The 6,764-nt window shown below is 35.3% G+C and overlaps 1 non-coding gene across 1 annotated transcript; it reads right to left on the reverse strand.

Moving 5' to 3' along the window:
* Window positions 1-6,425: 6,425 nt before the first annotated feature.
* Window positions 6,426-6,496, reverse strand: LOC113191608 (small nucleolar RNA U2-30). The gene has a single exon (XR_003301911.1). It is a non-coding gene; the product is annotated as a small nucleolar RNA U2-30 (small nucleolar RNA).
* Window positions 6,497-6,764: the final 268 nt, after the last annotated feature.

Genomic DNA, 6,764 nt, shown 5'->3' on the forward strand with positions numbered 1-6,764 from the left:
AGAGGGAAAACTTCCAAATTGAATGTGAAGACGTATAGATTTTGAATATTATCATGTGAGAATTTTTGTTGTCTTAAGTTTTTCTGTCATGTAGTTTTTCTGTCATGTTGAATCCTTTTGAATCCTTAGCCAAAAGAAGTGATGTTTAGTGGTGTGGAGAATGGATTGATGAGGATGCAGTTTTATAACTGTAGGGCACAGCTAAAATCAAATATGGCAAGCTCTGGAAAACACAGCTTCTTTTACTTTTAAGGCTCTTCAATTTGTCATTACTTATTGGGAGTTGTCTGGATTGGCTCTCTTTGTTGCTGAAATTATCCCAAGAGCTTTCTTATTAGTATGAAATTCTCAAATATGATGAGAGTCCCTTTTATACTCATGGATGATGGGCATTTCAGCTCTGCTTTTGGTTGGTGCCTCTGAACTCTATGCTTTACATTGCTCATAGATTATACCTTCCAGAACATCTCTGTGAATCCCCATGTGACTTGAGTCTTAGAAAAATAATCTTTTAAAGTAAAAGTGTAGATTAAACATAATTTACATAATCTGCTAAAGATATTATCATTTCTTAATCATTGCATGAGCCACATTTTGCATAGTGAGTTAATTTGGACTAACTGAAAGGTCCAATATTTCAAGGCTGTTTACTAAAGAAATTACTCTCTTAATTAAAAGATGCGAATAAGGAAAATGTCCATAACCACTGGCATAAGGGAAGTACAGTGGCAGTGTGCTTTATAAATTTCACTGATGGTGAATGTTCTTATTTACAATATCTACTAGAACCTTGTTATTCAATGTGTGTTCTATATATCTGCAGCTTTGGCATCACCTGGGAATTTGTTAGAAATACAGACTCTCAAGACTCTGCCTAGGCCCACTGCATTAGAATCTGCATTTCAACAAGATCCTGAAGGGTACATTTCAACATTTGGGACACATAAAAAAGCAAGGCATAGTGCGGTAGTCTTTGAAATCCTGACTTCTCACCTCACTTAGGAGGATTGTGTATTCCAATGGTATCAGTTCGTTAAAAACGCCTCTCAGCACATTTGCTTCTTTTGCATTTAATTCAAGGGTTACAAATCCTATTATTCAGGAACTATCAGATCCAATAAAACTTATTTTCTTTTCACATACCTCTGGTCTGAACTGTTTGAGCTAGGATATAACTCTGTGGTAGAGCATTGGTTGAAAATGTGCAAGGCCATGTGTTTGATGCCCACCACTATAAACAAAAATTGTCTAATGTGAAGGATTTAGAATAATAAATTTACATTCAACTTACAGACAACTGATACCAGCTTTTAAACATGCTGTAGAAAGATTAACTGGAGATTTTTTGAAAAAATGTTTTTTCTTTGTTTTCCTTTATTTGAAATCTCTGAATACCTAAAATATGCTAGAACAATGTAGCTCGCTTAGGGGTGATTTCCACTATAGGTTGTATTCTTGTATTTCCTTTCTCTTCAATAAACATGCATTAGTTATCTACTGTATACAAAGTCTAAATCTCTAGAGTTGTTCACAATTGCTTGTGATGGAAGGTCAAACATACCATTACAGTGCCATATTATAAATGCTATAATAGTTTTGGCAACATATGATGGAAAATAGAAGAAGAGGCTAATTCAGTCTTAGAATCCAGAGGCTGACTCATAAAAGATGTGACTACTTTGGGCATCTTATTATATGACTTATGGTGCAAATATGCACAAATTTGGCTTGTACTTTCAGAGGAGGTGGTTGAATGAATCTTTAAGTAGAACCAAGCCTAATATTGGTAGGTTTAATTAGACTGAACTCTGTCCAATCTGAAACTTGATGGACAGGAGTACAATAAAAGGATCTCTTCTACCATGATAAAAGTAAATAGTATCCTGAATGAATATGAATACCTTGCATTAAAATAATCACCCTGAAACTTGAACAGTTTCCTTTCATTCCAGAAATTATAAAGAAACTTTCCCCCTGGCCTGGGGGCACATCATTGGCAAGGATTTCTGAAAGAATTTCTGGGGAGTGAAAAGTGGGTTTTTTTCCTTTAAAACAAAAACTGTTAATTTTCCCTGCCGAGCCCAATTCTTCTTCTATATTCTTTGTCTCAGGGTAGTAAGTACAATGTGGTGATTAAAAGGAGGACATAAAGGCTGAGTGAAATTGAAAATTTCTCCAAGGTTGGAGTGTGAGTGGATGATGGTGCCATTAAGGAAGACAAAGAATGCACATGGGGTTGGATTTGGGAGCTAAGCAGTTTTAAGGCTAGGTCTAGAGCTGAATAGCTTGAATGATGAGCAGATTAAGTGTCAGTGGCTTAGGGGAACTTGGGCCAGTTTAGGTAGTATCTGTAATCAGTAAAACGTTGAGCATACCAGGAAGTGGCTTTCCTATAACTGAGATCCTTGGGTTATGGTTAGATATTGTCCATATCAGTTGGAGGAAGACTTGATAGGTTCCTGGAACATGAGCATAGTAGGAGGAGTTGGTAAGGCTCAGGGTGTTTGGAAGCCTTGTAGTTAAAACTCCTAGTCAGTATAAGGGGACTGAAAGAAAAATCACAAAACCAAGGCAGGGTAGGAGCTTAGTGATAGAGCCCTAGCTTAGCATGTGCAAGGCCCTGGGTTCAGTCCTCAGCATAGCAAAAATAAAAGGGTGGGGAGACAAGTAGAGAACAAGTCAAGTGACCTGTACAAACATGGCAAGGCCAGGAATGAAGCATCAGTCCAGTGGAATGTAGGAATCTTATTTTTTTTAGTCAGGACTCTGTGAAAACTATGTGTTCAAAAGGGAGGTATCTCAGGCTTATGATGAAATGAATTGTTTTTAATGTTAGGTAAGAATTTTTGAAACCCTTATGTCATTATTTAGAACTGGCTCAAGTATCAGCAAGTCTGAGTCTATAGGTTTGGGCAAAACTTGGACAAGTGTAATTTGTTCTAATATGAATGGAATGTCACGCATATTAAAATAAACATAATTTACATAATACATTGAATCATTAGAAGTATAGTCTACTGGCAAGGATCATATTCATCAGATTTAATATAAAATCACATGATGGTATTTGTTCTAGATTTCCATGTCTTAATTTCTGGAGTTCATGAAAATGTTACTATAAATGGCAAAAGGGACTTTGTAGATGTGACTAAGGTTAAGGACCTCAAGATAGGAAGATTATTCTTTTTTATTAGTTGTTGATAGACCTTTATTATTTATTTATTTATATGTGGTGCTGAGAATTGAACCCAGTACCTTACACATGCTAGGCAAGTGTGCTACCACTGAGCCACAGACTCAGCAGGAAGATTATTCTTGATTATCAAGGAGGTCCAATCTAATCACATGAGTCCTTAAAAATCAGAGATCCTTTGTTGGCTATAGTTAGAGAGAAAGATGGCAGCAGAAGAATGATTCAGTGGCACATCGCTACAGTTGAATTATAGGGAGTTGCTCTGTTTAAGTAAATAGAATCTGCCAAGAACCATAAAATCATCAAGGAAATATATCTCCCACCTAGAACATCCAGAAGGAATGCAGCCCTCCTAACATCTCAATTTTAGCCTGATAAGTCTAAGGTTGAATTCTCACCTACAGAACACATAAATGATAAATTTGTGGTGATTCAGGCTACTATGTTTGTGGTAATTTGTTATGGTATCAGCATAAATCTATATAGTTTTGCTGTAGGATTTTGAGGTTTGTAGATTATAAGCCCCTCATAGGAAAGCTTCCCTTTTCTCTTCTTTAAAATTGAGATTTGTTTCATAGGCTGGTTATAAGAAAGAAGGAGGCGATTCATAGTGGGATAGGGAGAGGGAGCATGGGAGGAATAGATGAACTCTAGATAGGGCAGAGGGGTGGGAGGAGAAGGGAGGGTTCATGGGATAATTAGTGATGGTGGAATGTGATGATCATTATTATCCAAAGTACATGTATGAAGACACGAATTGGTGTGAATATACTATGTATACAACCAGAGGTATGAAAAATTGTGCTCTCTATGTGTAGTAAAAATTGTAATGCATTCAATTGTTATATATAAATTAAAAAATTTAAAAATGTTATAAATAAGTAGAAGGAAGACAGTAGGGTACTGTGGTGAGCCGTTTCTGTGAACTGTGGCCGCCATTACAAGATGGCGCTGGTTTCCCCTGTAGTCTGTGACAAACAACTCCTTATCAGAATGAGTTGGCACGCTGTGACTTGGCACCCTATGAGAAAAGTCCACGTGGCAGTTGTGCATTGGGGCTTTATCTGCTTTATTAAGGCTGGGGCACACGGGAGTAGTAGTAGTGGCAGTAGTAGTAGCAGTAGTAGTAGTGGCAGTAGGAGTAGCAGTAGAAGTAGTAGTAGGAGTAGCAGTAGAAGCTAAAAGACATGTCAATACAAAGGCCTGAATAAACAGCTGAGAGAAGAAAAAGTATCAAGGACCTGAATAAACTGCTGAGAGAAGATTCCCGAGTTGCGTCTTCCTTGCGGGCAAGGGGTCGCGACAGGGTAGAGAAAGGGGAAGAGGAGAAGAGAGGAGGGGCAGGAAAAAGGAAGTACTGGGGACTGAAGTGGAGTTAATTATATTCTATGCTTGTGTGATTATGTCAAAATGAACCCAACAATTATGTATAAATATAATGTGCTAATAAAAATAAATAACTTCAGAAAAAAGAAAGAAATATTCAATGAGAGTTATATGATCACTTCTAGTGTTTGGTATAGAGTAAGAATACTATAAATGGTGGCTGTTATTATTTTTAAGGCTTAATTTTTAGAGCATTTTTAAATTCACAAAAATATTGAGGAGTACCTTCAGAGATATCCCATAAACAATGTATCCCACTAATGCAATTATTATCAACATCCAATACCAAAATGGTACATTTGGTATATTTGATGAACCTACATTGATGAATTGTTATCAAAGTCTATAGTTTGAATTAGAATTCACTCTTGGTGTTTACACTATGAGTTTTGAAGGCATGTTTATAAAACATTTATCTTTTCCCTTGATAAATTTCCTTTAAAGTTTATTCTGTCTGAAATTAATGTAGCTATACACTCTTTTGATCAAAATTAGCATGGCATATCTTTTTCCATTCATTGATTTTTATCTATATATGTGTTTATATTTAAAGTGGTTTTGCTTTTTAGACAATATATAGTAGGGTCCTATTTTTGGTCTGTTCCAACAATCTCTTTTTTTTTTAAAGAATGATTTCTTTTTTAGTTGTCCATGGGCCTTTATTTTTTATTCATATGCAGTGTTGAGATTTGAACCCAGGGACTCACACATGCCAGGCAAGCTCTTTACCACTGAGCCACAATCCCAGGCCCCTCTGTCTTTTAATTGGTGAATTTAGACCTTCGCCATTCATAGTGGATATTGCTATAGATGGATTAATACCTGTCATATTTGTAACTGTTTTATATTTGTTACCCTTGTCCTTTGGTCCTTTTAAAAATATTTTTTAGTTGTTGATGGACCTTTATTTTATTTATTTATATGCAGTGCTGAGAATCAAATCTGGTACCTCACACATACTAGGCAAGCACTTTACCACTGAGATACAACTCCAACCCCTTTGGTCCTTCATTGTCTTCACTCATTTTTTTCTGCTTTGTCATTTTAATTGAACATTTTATGTGATTCCTTTTTTCCATTTCTTAGTATGTCAATCATACTTCTTTTGTTAGTTGTTTTAGTACTTATCCCAGAGTTTGCAAGATACATTTACAACCAATCCACTTGACATTCAGATACCACTATAGTGTGAGTACATTATAATAACAAAAAAACCTAATTTCTATTTCCCATCCTTTTTATTATTGTTACATTCATTTCAATTATGTATAAGAATACACACACACACTCATATATATCTATTTGTATGCACAAATATACACACATACATATGCATACAAGACAAATACACATAATATATATATATATACATATACATATGTATAATATATTGTTACTATTATTTGAACAAATGTTTATCTATTAGATCAATGAAGAATAAGGAAAATAAAAGTTTTTACCTTTACCTATTCCTTTCTTTGGTGTACATGAGTTTCTGACCTATATTATTTTCATTCTCTCTAAAATTCTTTTAACGTTTCTTGAAAAGTTCATTTATTGGCAATAGATTTTATAAACCTATTATTTTGGGGATGCTTGTTATATGGCAATGTATAATTGGAATACTACGTTCATGTGACAAGTGATTTTTTTCTTCATGATCTCTAAGTGCCCATGGGCATCTATGACCATAGAGTTTTGTAATGCTGGATGATGCTTAGCAATACAGGTGTTAAGCCACATTTTAGAATCATCTTTGAAAGTTTAAAAATCTCTTTGAAGAGAAGAAAAAGTTGAAGAGAGCTAAAGAATAATAACTAAGGAGGTTTCTTTTTTGTTTTATTTCTGAGCTTAGGTCAAGTGTAGAAACCTTCATAGTTACAAAGTTAGGCAGTAAAACTGTTTCCATCATTGTTCATGTTTCTAATCAGAGATATGACACTAGAAGACGAATTGCATAGAACATACTCTGAATAAAAGTAAAATTTTCTTACATTAATGTTGTCACCATAATTTAATCATATATTATTTTCTCAGCTAGACATCCTTGATACTCACCTTTAGCTTTCTTACTACCATTCCTTAAATTGTGTTGTCCTCTCTTTTTGAAAGGCTTCTCGGGCTGGGGATGTGGCTCAAGTGGTAGCGCGCTCGCCTGGTATGCGTGCGACCTGGGTTCGATCCT

The sequence above is a fragment of the Urocitellus parryii genome, chromosome X, assembly GCF_045843805.1.
Source record: "Urocitellus parryii isolate mUroPar1 chromosome X, mUroPar1.hap1, whole genome shotgun sequence".
NCBI classification, from domain to species: Eukaryota; Metazoa; Chordata; class Mammalia; order Rodentia; family Sciuridae; genus Urocitellus; species Urocitellus parryii.